Source organism: Manacus candei, unplaced genomic scaffold, assembly GCF_025592945.1.
Source record: "Manacus candei isolate 608988 ecotype Guabito, Panama unplaced genomic scaffold, ASM2559294v1 h1tg000047l, whole genome shotgun sequence".
NCBI lineage: Eukaryota > Metazoa > Chordata > Aves > Passeriformes > Pipridae > Manacus > Manacus candei.
The window spans coordinates 2,181,156-2,202,042 of NW_026138095.1; the positions used below are offsets into that span (position 1 = coordinate 2,181,156).

At 47.0% G+C, this 20,887-nt stretch overlaps 2 long non-coding RNA genes across 3 annotated transcripts; one reads left to right on the forward strand and one right to left on the reverse strand.

The window, feature by feature from the left end:
- Positions 1 to 847: 847 nt before the first annotated feature.
- Positions 848 to 7,122, reverse strand: LOC127475707 (uncharacterized). Of its 2 annotated transcripts, none has more exons than XR_007906299.1 (4): positions 6,988 to 7,122; positions 4,482 to 4,674; positions 3,758 to 4,121; positions 848 to 2,208 (listed from the first exon to the last, which is right to left on the reverse strand). It is a non-coding gene; the product is annotated as an uncharacterized LOC127475707 (long non-coding RNA). The 2 variants fall into 2 exon arrangements; XR_007906298.1 differs by having other exon boundaries at positions 3,527 to 4,121.
- A 138-nt stretch (positions 7,123 to 7,260) lies between these two features.
- Positions 7,261 to 9,597, forward strand: LOC127475705 (uncharacterized). The gene is made up of 2 exons (XR_007906295.1): positions 7,261 to 7,586; positions 8,730 to 9,597. It is a non-coding gene; the product is annotated as an uncharacterized LOC127475705 (long non-coding RNA).
- Positions 9,598 to 20,887: the final 11,290 nt, after the last annotated feature.

Sequence of the window (20,887 nt, forward strand, 5' to 3'; positions counted from 1 at the left end):
ACTGTTTTGCTTCTTGTTATGCTTTTAGCCTTAGTGTTCACCAGAGGCACAAGGTCAATTTAATTAAAGATGCTAATCAGTTTGGAAATGATAGTTTAATACAGAATATGGGAAGAAAAAAAAAAAAAAGAGAAAAAAGAAAAACAGAGAAAAGGACAACAAAATATTTCCAGGTGTTCTCCACATTCCACCACAGTCTGTTGAGGAGGGAAATCCTGGACCATTTTGCACAACCAAAATCTGAGATCATAGAATCATGGAATGGTTTGGGTTGGAAGGGACCTTAAGGCTCATCCAGTGCCACCCCCTGCCATGGGCAGGGACACCTCCCAGTAGCCCAGGTTGCTCCAAGCCCTGTCCAGCCTGGCCCTGGACACTTCCAGGGATCCAGGGGCAGGCACAGCTTCTCTGGGCAACCTGTGCCAGGGCCTCCCCACCCTCACAGGGCGGAATTTCTTGCCAAAATATTTGTCCCCAGAGCAGCAATCACATCTGCAACACCACTGCTTCCAGAAAAACTTCATCAGCTCCCCAGAAGGTCTCTGGTTCAGCCCCAACCCTTCCCATGTTTGCCTTCCCGAGCCTCCCTGGTGCCAGATGACAGAGTGCCAGGCACAGCCAAGTCCAGGCTTTTAAACTCCATCATCCTCATCCCCATCAGGAAGAAATAGAGCTCCTCACAACCCTCTCACACTCCTGCCTAATTGTGATCAATCTGCTGGGGCCTCCAGAGACAAACCCTGGAATCTGAGGCTGCTTCTGAGGAGTATTTGCATTAAAGCCCGTGGTTGTCCCCTGTGTTTTGTGCAGAAATCACACTAAGAGGCTTAAACAGGAAACCTGCTCATTTTCTACACAGAACACTTTTTATTGATTATTTTACTCCCTCTTTGTTGGTGCTACAATCGTGTCTTCCACAGGAGAAAGAGGAGGAAGCAAAGGAACAAGAACATGGGCAGTCTGAGGGCAGAATTCCTGGTTCTGGTTGGGGATGGGAACTGAGCAAGCAGAAAACAAAACCTGTTGTAGAAGCACAACTTACAGCACAGACCTCTGTGATTCCAAACCATTAATCATCCAAACTCTGTATGATTTCATTAAAAAGATTTGATAAGAAATCCTGTCTGTTGAATACCAGTCTCAGAGCACTAATACAGGGGGGCTCATCCACAATTCCTCTTTTTGAATGAATGAATAATGTGGATGATGTGCTTGAAAACCTGCCTCCCCCCAGCAATTTTCTGCTGTACCACGAGAGTACAGAATGTACAATACCAATTATCCACTCTGCCCAGCTACTTAAAACGTTTTGCACATGCCAGCAAATGCAAATACACAATTAGGGCATGTTTAGTTAAAAGGCAAAGCAAGATAAGGTACAACTATTATTAGCCAGAACAAAAATCTTCATGATCTTCATCCATACTGAGGGCTAATTAGGTTTGTAAAATGTGCAAATCAGCTCAGCTGATTATTTAAGGTTTGGAAACCAGTCCTAGCTTGGAAAGTACAACACTGAGGATGCTGAAGGCTGAGGGACTGTGGGTTTATGGCCATTGTTACTGTTGTCTGCACACACAGAAGCCAAGTGTGGCAGTAATTAGCACGAGGAAGTTGTGTTAACAGGAATTAGAAAAGCAGTCACAGGAGATCTTCATGACAGATGAACCATATTAAATGTCAATTGTGTCAGATGGTTTCTGTTGCTTTATGTCTTTCTGCTTAAATGTAGGAAGTAAATCAAATTCAGCTCGTTGTCAGCTCGATTTAATGACTAAAAACAGCTTTGAGGAATAAAGGGGAAAAGGATTTTCTCCCACTCTCTTGTTGAGCATTTGCCCATTCCATATCTAGAAATGCTGCATTTCTTAGTGCTTGAGGTTGTCTGGAACTAGAAAATGCTTAAAGAGTTGGTGCCAGAGAAGATAAAAAGCAACTTTCTTCCAGGGAATTTGAAGCATTCTTTGCTGTGGTGAAGGTTTTGGTTTTGGGTTGGAGGTGATTCCCCTCAGCCTGAAACACAAGGTCTGCTGCAAGTGTTGCTCTGATATCTAAAGGCTGGCTGATAATTCTGGCTCCAGCTCCCAGTTAGTCCCGTTGCTCCCAGGACTGGGATGTGTATCCCAAAATTTGTCCAGGACACACTTCATGGGGCTTGATGTCCTTCTGGATCTGCCACCCCTGTGAGGGGCATCCACACTGGGCTTCCTGGAGGAAGCAACAGATCTATTAATGCATAAATAAATAAGTTTGACACATGAAGACAAATCAGGAACCACCTCTCAACCCCTCGATAAAACATTCCTGATTACCTTAAAGCAAATTCAACACTTACAATAATAACATTTTCAAAACTTTTTTTTTTTTTAGCCAAGTAAACCATAGCTTTATCAGGATTTCATCTCTTCATCCCCTTCTTCACTTCTTCCAAATTTTAATTGTGATTTCTTTCCCACATCCCTCCAAATCCGAGGAGGTTTCAGCAAAGCAAAGCAGAGAGGAGCAATTGGGAGCTAATGACTGGAGCAGTCTGATCTCAGGCCCAGATAAGGCAGCCTTTGCACTTGTTAAGTGTGTCTGCAGGTCTAGGAAGCTAATTAAAGCTGAGCACATTCTTCTCATCTTACAGGTACTCTGTGTCTGTGGGATATGAGACACCAAAAAAAGACTTCTGTTTCCCTGATCCTTTAACTGTGTGTCAAAGCAAGGAGCCCTAAATGAGGTTTCATCTTTCTCGAGGTGTTGCCAGGCACTAATTAGCCTTGGGACTTTATAAAAAGGGGGGAAAGTGCAGGGAAAGATTTCCATGGAGATTGGTTTCTTGCCCACTCTGTAGAACTAAGCCCTCCACGACTCTCTTGTTAGGGGCTGCTGTGACATTTATTCCCATTTTGTGGTCGTTCCAGGGATGGACTCTGCACTTATTAACATCTGTTGCTGCTTCAGTGGATATTTTAGCAGCCTGACTTTTCTCACTCTCCAGCCAGGGCTGTCTGTAGCATCCCCAAAGCAGAGGGGCAGACAGAGCAATATTTACACTCCCCAGGTCTTTGTTAGTTTGGCTCAACTAAGGAAAACTTCCATCCTGGACCGGGGTTCTCCTGATAACTGGTTTCTTACATCACTATAAAAAACAACAATAAATACTCCAGTCTCAGGGGAAAGTGGGCAGAGCTGACTCAAGCCACAGGTCCCAGTATCCCAACCTCAGTTAAATTCCCAGTGATGTAATGGGTGGAGGAGTGGGAAGTGTCCCTGATTCCCTGATAGCCCCAGCTCTACGTGCTCAAACGCTCAGGCACTTTCTAATAAAGGGCTTTGGGAAGCTGGATGTGGATTTGGTCTACCCAGATACCCACTCTGTATTTATTTTCTTTAGGTTTTACTGTTCTGTTTGCTGTGGAGGAAGGAAGTGGTGAGAGAGCCGAGCTCCGTGCCCAGCCACAGGGGCCCAGCAGTTCCCAACATTCCCAGAGTCCCGAGGATGGGCATGTTCTTGGCAGGCTGGTGTGAGCAGCAGGCTCACCTAGAGGTGCTTATGGGTGCTGTCAAACCCTTCCCAACACGGCAAAGTTGTTCCATTCCTGCCTGTGGAATTGCCCCGTGCTCTCCTGGAATGATGCAATCGCAGTTGGTTCCTTCGGTGTTTGGGCGGACTGAATCCAAAGCTTTTGGGCTTTTCTGGGTCACAAGTGCCAGACCTCAAAGTGACCTTAACTAACAATCCCTTGTTTCTCTTCCTCTTTCATGAGCTTACTTTCCAGGATCAATCTCTTTCCAAAAATAATATTAATTTTGGCACCACGTCCTGCTCTGTCTCGCTCTGGTGGATGTCTGGAGCACGGAGGGTAAGAACAAAGCTCTCTGGCTTGAAAACACTTCTCCTCCAGTCGCAGTTGGGTCCTTTCCTTTACATTTGTTGCATTTCTAAGAGGGAAGATGGAGTGATTTGCAGAAAGAGAACTCCAAGCCCAGCTCTAGTGGCTGGTGCAGGATCCATCAGGGCTTTGCTGGGCTTGTTCCCATCACCTTTGGATATTCTTCAGACACGAAGGGGAATTCACAACCAGGGGCACTAATGCACAATCACCTTGATTCAACTTGCATTTATCCAATGCATTCTGCATTAAGAAAATAAATCACATAATAAGTGAAGACTAATGCACAGATAGTGGAGCACAGTGGGACAGGGATGGCAGGAGAGGCTGGTCCTGGAATGCTGTGCTCCACTTTGATGGCTGCAGTAGGAATCAGTAGCCGGAAGCTCCTGATTATAAAATTATAGCAAGCAATTAGCTGAGCATGTTTAACAGCAGAGTGACATTATTGTCAGACAGAAATTACTGCAGGAGTCAGTGGACCTTTTCATCACCTCAGAGCAAGGCTGGATGCCTTTCCAGAAGATATTCCAGGCTAAAAGCCTGGACTCAGTGAGCTGTGAATTGGGGGAAGGGATTAAACTAAGTGACACCACCTCTCACCTTAAACTTCCATGAGTCAGATAAAGATACTCATTCCCTTGAATGCACCAGCTTGAAGCCGTGACAGAGTTTTCCAGGCTGGTTGGACTGCAGGGTGGGTGTGATGAGATCACAGTATTTGCTCCCAGAGCAAAAGGATGGGAGCTGGTTGCAGAGCCGAGCTCTGTTTGCAGCCTGGAGCTCTGCTGAGACCCTGCAAGGGAGAAGAGCCCCTTTGTTTTTCATTCAGCAGCTCTCAGGAAGCCTTGTCTCCTTCCCCGTCCCCCTGCAAACAACAGGGAAAGGATGTGGGCTATAAACCCTGCTGGGGGAGAAGATTCCCTGGCCATCAGCCCCTTTGCCCCATCACCAAACCCTTCAAAGCTTCCCAAGCTCTGGGGACGGGTCAGCACCAACCCACCACGGCCCAGGATGGAGAAATGCTGCTGTCATTTGTCACCAGCACCCTTTGGGTTGATTTAACCACAGGAACTGATCCGTGCTGGGCTGTGATTCCAGAGGTGAGGGTGGGATGGGATGGGCAGCAGCAAAGGGATGCAGGGGTGACTGTTCCATTTGCAAAGGGCAGGGCAGGGCAGGAAGGGTGAGATGGAGAAGTGTTAGTGCTCCACCAGCTTATCTGCCGGGTGGAATTCGGGGGCTGGGCTTGAGGGCTGGGTTTTTCTTTTCATGTTTCCTGTTGACAAACATTGCTTTGCTCTTCCTCTCCCGGGGAAGGGCTGATTGCCTTCCCTCCTTCCCTCCCTCTCCACCCAAACCCTGCACAGTGCAGATGTTCCAGCTGTTGGGGCTTGGCTGAGCTGGGAGCACCTGCCCCAGCACTGGCCAGGCCTCTCCAGCACACACCATCCCAGCTTTGCACCCTGTGTTTTTGGGGAGAAATCTCACTGTTTGCCCACTTGCAGGCTTGGAGGGATGCTGATTATCCCCATGGCCTCAGCAGGCCTGACCTATTTTCCCTGCCTGTGGTTTTGTGCTCTCTGGGAGCACTGGTGCTGCTGCACAGTGAAGGGCCTTATCTGAGCCAAGTACTATTTATTTATAAGAGAGATTTTTATTTAGAGGACAAGACTTTTAAGAGCAAGCAGATTTTAAGGGCAGTAAATCACTCTGTATCTCTAGATCTTACTTATCCCCTGATGTTAAATAGATGCCTCTGAGGTTTTTTTAGACTTTTCTGGTGACTGGCTGTTTCTGGACAGCCCTGGGCTGCTGCTGCACTCCCAATCCAAGGGGACCAGGCTGATGATGCCTCAGACCCAGCTGTGGCTCAGCAGCTGTTTCAGTTTGGCTGGACCTTGAAATTAGTCCATCCCCTTGTAATTGAGTTGTCAGCATTTGCTGAGGGATCATTTATTGTGTTGTCCTGCTCATTCCCTTCCCATTCAGACAGGAAAGTCTTATACAATAACTTTACCCCATGGAAAAGGTCATGTGCAGAGTTCACAAAACATTGTCTCTGTATTCCTTTGTTTATTGCTCAGTATCCCTATGCCCATCCCATAAGCCACAAAACGGGAAGATATTTAAAAATACTCTCTGTTTTGGCACATTCCCCTTAATTTGGCAGTATTTGGGTTGAGGTTTTTGGTTTACATTTATGGGAGTTTCAGAAACGGCAAGACAAAGCTCAGCTGGAGTTTCATAGAGAACCTCCATGAATTACCACAGGTTTTATAGGTCTCCATGCAGCTCATAAATCACTTGAGGTCGACTTGAAACTCAGCCCAGGGATGCCAAGACAGCCCGGACTGACCCAGACCACGGCTCAGACCTTGTGCAGAGCTCTGTGCCCTGCTCCTGCTCTGCCAGTGACTTTCCCATGTCCCAGCCTTCTGCCTTCACTACTCCATCACCACCACACCTGCCCATTCCCCTGCTTGCCATCGACCCCTGTGAGGTGACACAACATCCCCACGCCAGCGACGTCCCGTGGCAGTGACAGGGCAGAGCTGTCACCACTCCCAGCAAACTGTTCTTCCCTCTCCACATATTTTTAGTTTTTGAGTGGCAGATGTGGAAAACCGAACAGGATGATCACTCAGCGTGTACCTTGTCTCTGCTGCCTGCTGGGAAGTCACAGCAAAAATGAAAAATGAGCGAGGGAGGAATTTAGAAAACACTGAATGGCTCGAAAGGCAACGGGGCAAATTCAGTCCAGCTCCACTGTGGTTTTGCTGGTCTTGATAGAGCTGCACCAAGAGACAAATACTCAGATGTTCCACTGGTTTGTCAGCAGGCAACTGGTAAAAATCTTTTAGCACTTCTACTTAGAGAGGGATCATTTTTTCTTCCCACAGAACTCCTGTGGGCAGGACGAGGCGTTCCCCAGAGAGCAGTGGTGATCTCATCCCAGCTGACCCTGCAGAGAAACCTTTAGCCTGGGCATGAGCACTGAGCAGCAAGTGCTCCCTTCTCACAGCATAGTTGCTGCCTGGTGCTCCCTTTGCTCTTGCATCAGTTTACCCACCAGGGTTTCCATGGAAATTAATACACAGTATCATACCTGCTCCATCCTGCCCAGTCTGCCTTTTTTTCCACATGCCAGCCCCATAAATCCTTGAAAAGCCTCAGATCTGGAGGGTAGTAATTACCCAGTGTCTGTGGAGCAAATCCAAGCACACCCTGGGTCTGAGGAGCTGTAATTACCCCTCAGCCCGTGATTAAGTGCCCAGTCACAAGGTGTAACGTAACCCTTGCAGCCACGGGATGTTTTCCTACATGAAAAGCCTTTGCAGGGATCTGAGGGGTTGAATGTAATTCAGCTGCTGTAAAATAAACCCAGAGGCAGATTTGAGGCCAGGTTTGTTGGTGTCAGCCCTCTCTCAACAGGCAGCTTTCCCTCCATGTGAGACTTTGGTGACACAACAAGGACCATCCTGCACGTGGGGTCAGGCAGTGGCCACGTGCCTGTTTGTGGGTCATGTCACAGATGTTTTGCTCTGTGCCCTGAGCCTCCTTCTCCTGCTGTGTGAACCTCTCCATGAGGCACAAGCTGGCCTATGGACTGGGGACTTGGAAAACGTCTGTGTCCAGCTCCATGGAGGGCAGAGGGGACCAGGAGAAGCAGCAGCCCAGCTCCTGGTGAAGGTGATCTACAGTGAGGTATTTGTTCCTTTTTTCCCTGTACCCTTGGAACAGCTTTCCAGCCCACCACTGGGACGTGCAGGAATACCTGACAGCCACCAGCACCTCCCCAAGGGGATCCACCTCTCTGAGTGATGCTGGATCCAAGGACTGCAGGAATCCTGTGCGAGCACAACTGCCCTTAGGAAAGCTGTGAGACCTCTGGGAGAATTCTCTTTGTTGCAAATTCAGCCACGATCACGATTTTACCAGACTGGGAGGGGCCACAAAAGGCATAAAGGGAAATATCTAGGCTTCAAAATGACTGGGAGAAAATAGATCAGTAGGGTACAGGGGTGTGAGAGAAACAGGCTGACACTAAAAGGAAAACCCAGGGTTCAAGGGCAGGATACTGATGGCCCAGCAGCAGGATAAAGGGATGTAACCACATGGTGACACACAGAGAAATACTTCAATTTTCACCTCATCTCCTAAAGCTGCCTCTGGTTTCAGCCACAACCCATCACAAACACTCTGGAATTAACTGTATTGTGTTGGGATATTTTCAGCAGAAGAAACACTTCCCTCTGAAATTAAGTCCACCAAGAACTGCTTCGGAGAGGAGTCTGATCCTATTCAGAGGAGGACATGTGATTTATCCCTTTGTCCACTCCTATCAGTCAGATCTGCAGGTCCTGCCATCAGACCAATTAATTATGTCTTCCAGTGTTTACCCACGTTCACGCTGCAGGGACTGGCAGGTTATAAAGTGCCTGCTTGGGGCAATGTAATTTCATGTCCTTCTGAAACCTCAGAAGGTACAGCAAGATCCCTGGAGCACAGAGCACTCTGTGAAGTACTGCTGAGAATAATGATAATTCATCTGCCTTGCCCAGCAGTTTTAGTTTGCATTCCAAGCGTGATTTTATGTAGGACTCTGGAATTTCTCATTAACTGTGGTACAATCATTTCTAACGAGTTTCTGAGGCGTTTTACAAAGGTTTGCAGCTGGGCCATGTGGCAAAAAGGGGTTGAAGTTGGACATAATTAAAATTAAGGCGGCTCAATAGCACTAATTCATCAAGGCATAATTGTGCTAGTTTGAACTTTAGCCATAAGACATGTCAAATGGAGACAGTGAGCAGTGACTGGTGACCTGACAGCCCTTAAAAACATCTGCAGGCACAGGCAAGACCTTCTGATGAAACCTGAACCAGGCAGTTGGAGTCAGGTGCATCTGGACATCTCCACACATCCATTTGCAGTGGATGGAAGCCTTGGAGGGTGTATCACCCAGGCAAAGCAAGGGAATGGGAAGCAACACCAGCACGATGAATAAATTCCATAATATATCTATTTTTTCCTGGAATCACATCCTACAGACTGTCCTTGCTCTTCACCTTCTGCTCTCCAGCTTCTGAGTGGTGAACTGGTACGAACTCCACAGAAAACACATTTCCACCCTTTTATTTTCAAGGGCAGGTATTGCAGCTTCCAGGAGGACTGGAAGGGCGAGCAAAGTTGTTTTCTCCTTGGGAGATTGCAAAGGTGAAACTTTATATCTCGCAGCTGCCTCAGTCATTCTCTCGAAGGCATGTTCACCTCACTCCTCCAGCAGCACAGACCCAGCACTGCCCTCCTGGCACTGCTTGTGCTGTACTTGAGCTGAGCTCATCAAGGACAAGACCATCTTGGGCTTCTGTTGGAAAAGAGGGGTCGATGCCTCAGCTGCAAAGAAAAGGAACTGAGTCACAGCAGAGGTTGCTGGAGAGAGGATTTTTAAAGTACATCATTTTCTGTTTCCAATTCTGGTGAGGAAACAGGCGATTGCTGCCTTTAAAAAATTAAATGCCGTGAAATTTCAAGCTCTCTTTGTTTCTCATAAACATCTTGCGACTTGTGACAGAGGTTGCTGGAAATGTCCCCTCAGAGCAGTGCCATGCTGGCCCAGAAGTGTTTGATCTGTGCTCTGGCCTTTTCTTCGTGTGGGTTGGACTGGTCTCTAGTCAGATAATAAAATCATCCGGTCAACTGAGTTTTAAAAAATAAATTTGAGCAAGTCAGCCTTCATTTTGTAGCAGCTCTACCCAATCCATGCAGAGGAGTGGTTAAAACCAGGATCTGGCCAGCACCAAAGCACCATTTGCCAGCTGACTCCAGCTTTGCAGAGGGAGTCTGAAATCCTGAGCTGTGTGTCTTCGAGCTTTGGCTGAGCTCCAGCTCTACCTACTCCCCAGGAAGGCCGGTGGGTTGGTGTGTGCTCTGCTGGGTGTGAACCACGAGGAGCAGGGCTGTGCTCACACATGTTGGTGTCTGAGTCACCTCCACCAGGTCGTAATTCCTGATGGGAAACGTGCTCAGTAGTTTGGGCTTAAATGGCCATGCAGGTATCTGGGCACAGCCTGTCTAGGCTTTGTCTTAGAAGGTTTAATTCATCTCTAATCCTGTCTTATATGGACTTGCTGCCATGCAATGTGATCTGCAGTTATAGTACCCCTGGAGCTGAGGGAATGCCCTGACACCCACTGAACACTGAGCATCAAACCCTGTGGCCATATTTTTAGTTAAAGAGCCTCACAAAGCCACCAGTGCTTCTCAAAAGGACTTCTAGGTTTAAATCCAAATAATTTGAATGAACTTGTTCATTTCAAAGCCAAGCAGGAATTCCACCACTTTCACCTGCACTGTTGGCCCAGACTCTTACAAACAATCTCTTCCTTGGAATCTGGTGTCTCATTAAAGGAATTCTTCAGTGAGTGTCCTGAAAGTCTGGGAATAGTTTTTCTATAGAGTTCAAATTTGGAGAATGACACGAGATGCTTTTTTCCTAGAAATCTGCAAGGCTTGGAAGACAGGGAAAGGAAAGGAGAGCGGGTGTCTCCTGACGTGATGTGCTACCCTGGATGGGATTTTCCTAAGCTGTTAATCCATACTGGGAAACATCCCCATGTGTTGCTTTGGCATTGCCATGGTTGTATCAGAGACCACCAAAGTAGAGGCAGAGTCACCAGCAGTGGTGGGAGGGGACACCCTGTTGGACACAGCACCTTGGGCTTGTGTTGGTGATGGAGCCCAGCTCGTCCCTCCCTGCCCCACAGCCTGGCCCAGGCAGTGGGAACAATTACACAGCTGCAGAAGAAAAGCCAATAGCAGGACTGAAATATTCCCACAGGTTTGTCTTGATTTAGATCTCCCAGATAACATCTGATGATCATAAAATACGGTGCCAGGTGAGATAATATCACTAATTAGAGGGACACCGTGCCCAGTCTTCAGCCAACTCTTGTGAAGCTCCATGAGGTCATTCATGAATAGGCTCCAAGGAAAAAAAGGCAAAGTGTCAATAGGAATGACTTTCTTCAATAGATTCACCTGTGATAAGCACATTCCAGTGACTCAGTGCAGGATAAGTAGGTGCTGGAATTTTCACATCCACGAAACAGTAACTAGGATAGAAAAATCCAGTAAATGCCTTTTTTTTTTTTTTTTTTTTTTTTTTCCCCACTGATAGTATTTGAAATGAAAGATAAGCATAGGAAGTCTGAGGCAGAAAACAAACTTCCAGTGTGTGTGGATACTCGCAGTCACCCCAGGATGCTCTGCCCATGAGGTAATACCTCGCGGGACGGCGGGGGAATAAAAAAAACCCCATCCACAAAATTGCTTCCAGTCGGTTCTGAGGCAGGTCCTGAGCGACCAAACTGCCTGTCCTTTGAAACCCTTCCAGATCACATCAGTTGTGTTCTGATTCAGAGTGGAATTTGTTTTTCCCATCATGTGAGGGAGCAAACGTGCAGCCCAAGAAGGGCGATGTCAGCTCGGACGCAAACACGCTCTCGGAGGGGAACGATGCCACAGACACGCCAAGCAGAGCAGTGGGCTCAGCAGCAGGATCAGTTCTGCATTGCCTCGTGGACAAAACCATCTTTGAAGGACTAATAACAAACGGAAAAGCTCGCTGGAAACATCTCCCTTGTTTGTTTTGGCTTCCAGAGCATTTCTAAGTGTAATTACGAGCAGTTGAGAAACAGAGAGGGTGAAAAAATCTTGTGGTTGATTCGTGCACAGGGCGGTGGCTCAGGAGACCTGGGTTGATTTCTAACCTCTGTCACAGCCCAGTGTCACACAAAAGAAGAGATTTGAATTCATCTGCAGCTCATTCTCTATGAACAGGGCTGAAGCTGCCCTTGCCTGCCCAGTGCCTGGTTCCACAGCCCCTTGCACAGAGGTACCATGGGCCCTTCATGTCCTGCTGGTGTTGATGTAACTCAGACAGTGATAATGACACAGCCATTTTTAAGGGGCTCCTGTGCTTATATACCCATATAAAAGCCTCTCTTAGCAGCACCATGCTGCTTCAGAAGGGGAAAATCCAACACTCCTGCACACAGCTGCACGTCCTTTTAAGCCAGAGGACACAAGTGGATTTGTGCTGTGCAAGAACCAATGTCTTCATTAAGATCCATGTTTGCTGGGCAGTGACAAATCTTTCCCTCAGAACACGGTGATTAAGGTTTAATTTTATTCAGGATTACAGGCAGCTCCCTTTGCAAACCAGCCCTCGTCCAAGTGCGGGCACATATTGCCTGGAAATGAACATTCCTCTCCGACTGCTTAAGCAGCTTTGGGTAAGAAATGATGGTTTCAGGAAGATTAGGAGCGTAAGAAAGGTCTCTGGGCTAAGAGCACATTAAGAGAAAGTGGCATCACGGGTTCAGGAGGAAAAGCTGCCACCTGTGAGGGGCTGAATCTTCCAAATCACTGGGAGAAGGTTGGTGGGGAAAGGATGGATTAGTGAAGGGGAGCATGAAAATAACCAAATCTATATGCATATATAAATCATCAGCAGGGCCTCAGCCTGCTCAGAGAACCAAATCAGTGGTTCTGGAGGTTTTATTGCGTGGCAGCCACCAGGAGCTTCACATGAAATGAAGTTACAGGTGACAAACACAGGAGGGTCTTGCCCAGATCAGGAGCTGGGTGTGGAAGATGAGCAAAGGGCTGGAGGAGAAGCAGAGCAGAGGGAAAGGAAGTGATGCCTCCCAAGGCTGCCCAGCAGGGCTGGGATGCAAAACTTTGCCACATTATCCAGTTCCCTGTTCATGCAGATCCACCTCCTCTGGTGTACCTCATGGGTACTGTCTTATTCTGCCAGAAAATGGTATTTAAATACAACATATCATTATTTATTCTTAAACACACATGTTCTTAGACACACGTGTTCTTCCCCCTCTGTGGGAGAAGGACAGTGTGGATATTCCATGAGTTTATCACTCTCTCTGCAGTGACAGCTTTGATTTGTGAAACAGCTTGGAATAAAATGCCAGTAATTTTTCATGGAAAAACTAGTGGACATTACTTGTGCGTGTTTCAAAGAGAACAGCAGAGAGCTGAAAGGCCTGGACACACCATTATCCAAGTGCCAAAATCCTGGATGGATATAAAACTCAGCTCAGAGAAGTAACATTAGAATCATCCCTAATTAAGCAGATTCTGCTTGTTTATTGTTCTCAAGTATCTTCAGCTCTGCTCATCAATTTTTCACATTATTCCTTGGCTGTTTTCTCATGTTCAGTCTCTTTGCTGGTTTGATGTTTTACTCTCTGGAGATTCCTTTCACAAATTTCTATTATTTCCTTAAAGAAATCTTTTTTTCACAGTTCCAAATGAGTGTTGTCACTGTGATAGGGTGTAGGGAGAGCACAGAGCCAGGCAGTGGAAACTCCTTTAACTTAATGCCATGGAAAAACCCCTCTGGCTTCCTGTCAGTCAAAGAAGGTCAAAGGCAGTCAGAGCTCCAACTCTGTCAATGGATCCTAAATCCAGTATTTAATATCGACCCCCATCTTCACAAACCCCACATGGACAATGGTGACAGTGCTCCTGACATCAGGGTGATGAAATACAACCAGGGGACTGAAATGACTTCACACAGCAACCACTACAGCAGAACTGGAAAGGACCTTTTGTGGGTTTAAGGAGTTATTTTAGTGGTAAGGTTTTGGTAGAGGAGCTCTGGGCGGGCAGGAGGGGGGGATTGAGGGGCAAAGCTGGACTGCCTGGGTGCTTGGGGATATTTGAGACTGGTGTTGTAGATGTTCAAAGCAGATTTTGGGCTCACCTGGGCTCCCTGGCTGTGGGGAGGAGGTTTGCTGGCCATGTCCTGGACCAGCCCCTCACTCAGGTGATGGACCAAAGCTGACCTTCAGCTCTGGACGAGATTTTTGGTGAACCTTGTTCAACTTTGGAGGAGATTTTTGAAGATTCATCTTCATGTGATCTGTTTTAGCCCAACTCTGAGCACAGGGTGATAGAAATGCTCCCAAAGAGCAGTGCTGGTACCTGGGGATGCCCACACATGGAAAGCCAGGCTTAGACATCCCCAAGGCTCTGGGAACATCACTCACATGGACCTGGGACCTGCTGCCATCTCTGCCTCTGTCCCTGCTGAACCTGTGGGTGTCCCTCCTCAATTGAACTAAAATCTAAAAGCAGCACCATCAAATCAGACAAAGACCAACTGGAACATCTTGGAGAAGAGAGTGTTCCAAGTGACCCTGGTGGTGTGTAGGGAAATGGTTGTGGGATGACCAGAACTCACATGGGAACTCTTTTTTAATAAAATGAAGAGGGAAGGAAGAGAACTATTCGGATTTTTCCCTTGAAAATTTCACAAAATTACTTTTCACACACAAATTATCTCCACCTTCGTTTCATATATGAAAAATCTGTGCCTACAGAATGAGTCAATAAAAGCCAATAAAATGAGAACAGTATGAGACAGATCTTTGGATTGTATAAATAAAGCACGGCTGAGGTGACATCATGGGGGCAACAGTGATTTATACCAGCTGAGGATCTGGCCTGTAAACTGGGAATAACTCCTTCTGCTCTGTGATTTATGCTCTCCAGTTATTGACTGCTTAGAAATAAGCCCTCTGTTATAAACAATCTGGGAAGCAAAGAAGGCAATTGTGTCTTAATGAGACCATGGTTCAAAGCACTGCCCTGGTACATTGACCCTTCTATAGATCACAAAGTCTCCTTGATTTAATTACCTTACAGAACCCCAGACTAGGCAGCTCCAAAACTCATTTATGCCCTGATCTTTCTACTTTTTTTTTTTTATTATTATTTTGGTGCATTTATAGTGATTTATAATTCAGCCAAGGGAGTCTTCAGGCAGCTGATGAGAATTGTTTAGAGGGGTGTGCAGTTTGTATGCAATTATATTTTTTCTTAAGGAAAAAGAAAAAAAAAAAACAAAGCACATTTTGAGACTTTAAAGGTCTTGTCTCATTTCCCAAGCACAAATAATAAGCAGTTCTGCCTTTTAAGTGTAAGGGACTAGAAACTTCAAGGGTAGAATTAGGGGAATTTAAATCAGAGGCGAGACACTGCACACATTGGAAATGTTCCTATTTGAAAGTTCACAATTCAGCCTTGCACACAGCTTTCAGCAGCTATTACAGGATTGTTCCACTAGGATTATCTCATCTACGAGGATATTTATTTTCCCCTTCCAATCTGTGGCATAAAGCAGTGGAAATAATACGATGTTCCCTTTCATTCACAAACGACGAGTCTCTGCCGTCTCAGGATCTCTCACAGGGCTCTAATTAGATTTAAGTTTCAAAACATCCCCAAAAATTAATAAAACAACCAATATTCCCCCTTGATTTCTTCTGGATCCAAACAGCCCTGGCCCCTCTCTGGTGCTTCCTCGGTGCTGCAGCCCACGGGATTTCATCTCCCCCCCGGGCAGGAAGGGATGCTCAGAGTCATAAAATCATAGAACCATGGAATAGTTTGGGTTGGAAAGAAAAGATCATCGTGTTCCACACCCCCTGCCATGGGCAGGGGCAGTTTCCTCTAGCCCAGGTTGCTCCAAGCCCTGTCCAGCCTGGCCTTGGACCACCAGGCCAAGTGTGACCCAACCAGGACCACTGACCTGGACTGTGGGATCACCCCCTGTGCCCAGAGATGGCTGGTGGCCACTCAAACAGCAGGGCAGCTGTCTTTGTGCTATCAAAAGTCTTGATAAATATCCAATAAACACCAGCCTCCCTCCTGAACCTTTGACAAAAATCTCCTCCCGAAGGTTCTCCCCCATCTCTGTGCATTCCGAGATTGAGCCACAGTTGCCCAAGTCCCTGCATGATTTAAAAGCTGAAATCCCAGGGCATTTTCATCATTTGCAGTTGGTTTCCAGAGGTTTTTACTCAAAACCACAATTCTCACTCACGTTTCTTCAGCATTCCCTTCCAGGCATCACCTACCCCAATCCAGGATCTCCTCCTCTCCCCGTACCCACCCCTTGGCATTTTCCAGCCCTTTCCTTTCTCTGAACACACTTAGTTGGAATTTTCAGCCCTGAATATCGTGGAGTGACCTTGGCACAACTCCCAGTGTCTGTCTGGGTCTCAAGGGCCTCAGAAGCAGGAGCCTGGTACAGGAATGGGTCAGGTCCCTTTGCCCTGGCCAGGAGCACAATTACCTGAGCTCAGCAACTGCCCTGCCAGGTGTCACATTTATATATTGCTGTTAATTAGCTCATGCCATTAATTAGCACCAATGGAACAGAATTTTGAGCAGAAAGCATCCCTCTTTTGGGCATATTTATACCCTGTGAATATATTTTTCTTTAATTTCAAGTCCCTTCAGCAGAAAGATCTACTCCCTCAGGAGTGGAGCCTCGTGGGCAGAGTTGCAGTATGTAATAAGAAAAGGACTTTAACCCCTGCTGCAAACCACATATTAATACTTAATAAGCCCCTGCCTTCTCTCAAAACAAATAAAATATTATTGCTCTCTGAGCTGAAATACATTTAAATGGAGCAAGGATTTATGATTTTCCAAAACAAACAGTCTTCAAGTGAAGTTCTTTTGCAATTGTTTTAGAGACACTTCTGTGGATTGGATGGGGGCCTAAAAATAATTGTAGATTGTAAGATCTGACAATACCAATAATTACACTTCTGTAATTAGCCTAAGCATCCCATTTTCCTCTGGGTAGCAGGACTCCCTTCTCCTCCTCGATGCTGAGGCTATTTTAATGTATTCCAGTTGAACACTTAAACCTCAATCACAGGCTCATCTGGGGAATATAGCCTTGTATTTTTAGGGCTGGAAAAGGACACAGGGAACTTGTTTCTCCCTATTAAAGTGATAACAAGTGTCTCTAGTAATAAAGGGGGGGAGGAAGAATCCTGAGGATTCATAGCTCCCTTGAACCACAGACTGGATCTAATCCTTTAGTGTTTTTCCCCATAATGTTTTATGATGACATAAAACATTTTCTGCTTTCTTGATATTTTTGTGTTTTGGTTTGGGGGGTTTTTTTGTTGTTGTTGGGGTTTGGTTTTGTTTTGGTTTTTTTTGTTTGGTTTTGGGTTTGGTTTTGTTTGGTTTGTTTCGGTTTTGGTTGGTTTCGGTTGGGGGGGTTGTTTGTTTTGTTGGTTTTGTTGGTTTTTTGTGGATTTCTGTTTGTTTGGGGCTTTTTTTCTTCATTCAGTGCAAGAAAAGGGGAGAAGGGAGAATGTTTTACATCCTGGTGGTCAGTGGCAGGTGGTTTAGCTCTGGCACAGCCAAGAACAACCTTCAGGCTGCAAAGTCACTGCTGCCTACCTGTTTTTCTGCAGAGCTGTTTCAACAGTCATGAGCCACATTTCAGATGCTCTCTGGCCCTGTGTGCTGCCAGGTCCTCATCCAAACGCCAGGGCTGGACTGCACAGCTCAGATGGGATCTGCTGAAGCCACCAGGGCTTTGGGCACCCAACACCTGCAGGACACAGAGCTCAGACCTCGAAGACCCTCTGGAACACTGGTCACCGTGGGGCTGCTAATTATGGTAATCAAAGGTGACATTTAAAGGGGTGGCATTCAATAAATGCCACCACACTGCCTGACCCAGCTGAGGGCCTGGCACCTGGCAAACCACGAGCAGCACAACCCCCAGAGACAAAATCCAAAAGGAAGAACGGGTCTGTGAGGAAAGAAAAATGACCCCAATAAGAGCAGAGCGCAGCCCTGCCATGAGTCAAAGGGCTCAAATGGCTGCGAGCAAATCCTAGGCATTATCTGCCAAAATATGAGTGGAATTATGCCTGTGAGTCCCTTCAGGGAACAGGTGTGAAAGGTACACTCATGGCAGGGTTTCCCTGTCTCCCTGCAGTGGGATTTGCAGTGTTCCTTCAGCCAGGGGCTGTCCTGGCTTTGCCCCTCTCCCCCCCGGCTGCTGCCCTCCTGCCCTGCCCACCCAGAGCTTGGGTGCCACTGGCACGACCATAAAAGCCAACCCAATCTGCTTTTTTTTTACCCCACAGATGTGACAAGAGGAACAAAACCCGTGGGGATGGCCCTTACTGACGATGCTTTGCCTTAATTGCAAACCAACCCAGCCCAGCAGAGCTTTGGGAAGGGAGATTGGTTTTGGTGTTATTGCAGCAACCTGGGGCTTCTCTAAACATTAACCTGGCCCTGCTGCACCGAGCAGAGATGCTGAGGGGACAAAGCCCTGCTTGCAGGGCATCCCTCCCCCTCGGTTTTTCACTCAGTATTTTTTTAAGTGCTCGGTTTTCAGCTCTCCCAAAGTGCTGGGGACTCCTCTCCAGGCAGCAGCTGAGCAGGCCTGTTTATTTATAAGAATCAACCAGAGCCACACAAAAGGTTATGGCCACGGGCCAAACGTCTTTGACATCATAGCCTGTCATTAATGGCATAAATCCTCCGTGATTTCATTTCCCAGCAAGCTAACCAGCATCTATCACAGATTATTTTAAAGGAAAAAAAAAGTCTAAACATTTACCTTCAACCCCCCAAACAGATCATATCGTTCTATTTTGCCTTCCCAATATTAAATATATTCTCTTGCATGTGGCGTTTTTATTGCAGGTTGTGACCAGTCAAAGAGCTTGGTTCAGAAAGAGATATGCTCAGAAAGAGAAATTTTCTCATTGTTCCCTAAGGGGAAAAACAAAAACGACATTTCATTTAGCAGAACTTTCCCTAACGACTGTACTTTGCTGTTTCAGTGTATTTTTGTCTGCCAGATCCCCGTCTGGCCATTCATTTTGAGGGAGAGAAAAAATTAAAAGGCTGTTCTCTGTGCCACAGCCTCTTCAGTGTGAGAACATTTAATGTGGACAGGCTGGAAAAGTTGTCCTTCAGACCATATTTGTCCCTTTTTCTCCGTAAAATGATCATGGTTATGTGGAAAACATTAGGAAATGACTCTGAGCATGAAAGGACTGGTATACATGCATATACCTGAATATCACTATTAAAACTCCTTCTTGTTTAAAGTCTTCCTGACCTTGATATATTTGCTGCTGGACATACATAATAAGACAGACAAAAAATATTTGATAACAATATTAGATATTTGACCAATCATTGCTGGTTGCTCTAGACTGGGCCTAAAATGCCTGAGACAAAGTTTTCCAACCAGGCACTAAACCTACAGGGTTAAACCAGGAATTCTTCTACATTTATGTGGACAGGCAGAAAGTCAGAGAGTGGGGTTTGATCTCCCTTTTTCTGAATGTGAACTGAAATTGCTGAAATTGCTCCAGATTGCACCATTTGGGATCAAAAGCCCCTGACAGGTCTCCTGCCTCCAGGAGCAAATGTCCGTGAGGGTGTGAGCTCTCACTTATCAGCTCCCATCTCAAACCACCCCGAGGAGAAGGTAATGACACCCAAATGCAGATGAATCCTGAGATCCCAAGGAATTCTAGGGAGTCACTCTTGGGATCAGCCCAGGTCCATGCCAGCTCTGCTGCTCACAGGGCAGAATTCCACTGGCAGAGGCAGAGAGCAGGAGCCTCCTGGTGCCAGAGTGAACTCCTGGAGGCTGTGCTGGCTCATCCCTGGTGGGTCCCAGGGAGAGGGAGGATCCCCTGGAGCAGCATCACACAGTGACAGTGCTGAGGGGCTGGGGCAGTGCAGCCTGGGGATCCCCAGCCTGAGAAGACCAAAGTGAGTGTTCCCAGTGCAGAAAATGATACCCAGGAGCCCACCTGGGCACACACACAGTGTCCCCACTCCCTCTGCTCAGCAAGGACAGAGCTGGGGCTGGACATTCCAGCACAATCCCAAAGTTCCCATCTGAGCCATCGCTCCTGCCTTCATCCCACCTCAACCCTGCACCCAACAGCCCTCACCACCACCAAAGAATAACAAAAGGACCTCCCACATACCTTGGCAAATATAAATTAGATGTTTCCTTTTTTTGAGTGGTCTGGAATCTCAGGAGGATCCGCAGGCAAACGCTACCCAGATGTGCAGACAGCACGGATGTGTCAGAGCTCTCATGTGAGAGCCAAAGTTAAAATATGCCTGCAAAGCACCAGTAGCTTCATTCTTATGACTAACACATCCCAAAGGTGCCATAACATGCACTGATGCAATGAATTCTGGGGCTCTGGAAGGAGTACAGCGAGAGGAGGAGCTGCAGACGAGAGTTTCTTAGGAAAGCCAGCAAGTAATTTTTCCACAATTTATCATACTACTCTTACACTGCGAGTTAGGCTGTGCCTCCAACTGCAGAGATGAAAAGTCACACAACTCCAGCACGAATCAAGCCAGCCAAGAAAAAGAAAAGTAGCTTTCTCTGCTCCCCAGGGCATATATTATGCCTATTTGCTAAGTTTTTTTGATATGTGGAGGAGACAAACTTCAAGGAAGGAATGTGGTCATGTCCTATCTGAAAGAAAATCTCCCGTGCTGGAACGGGCTGAGCGTGTTTCCTTGGGCAGATGTTGGGGTGGGCAGGGTTTGGAGTGGCAATGTCACGTTTTTGAGAGCACAGAGTGCAGTGCTGCCCTTGTGAGGGACACAGAATGGACTCACAGCACTGCTACAAAGAGTCACAGAATGGCCTGGGTTGGAAGGGACCTTAAAGCTCATCCAGTGCCACCCCCTGCCATGGGCAGGGACACCTTCCACTAGCCCAGGTGGTTCCAAGCCCTGTCCAACCTGGCCTTGGACATTTCCAGGGATGGGGCAGCCACAGCTTCTCTGGGCAACCTCTGCCAGGGCCTCCCCACCCTCACAGGAAAGAATTTTTTCCTAATACCTCATCTAACCCTGCCCTCTGGCAGTGGGAAGCCATTCCCTGTGTCCTGTCCCTCCAGGCCCTTGCCCAAAGTCCCAGCTGGGAGCCTTCTCTTCTCCAGGCTGAACAATCCTAACTCTCAGTCTTTTCTCACAGGAGAGGTGTCCCATCCCTCTAATCATCTTTGTGGCCTCAGCCCAACAGGTCTCTGTCCTTCCTGTGCTGGGCACAGAGCAGGAGGGAGGTCACAGAAAAAAGCAGATCCCAGCTGCTCTGGTCACAG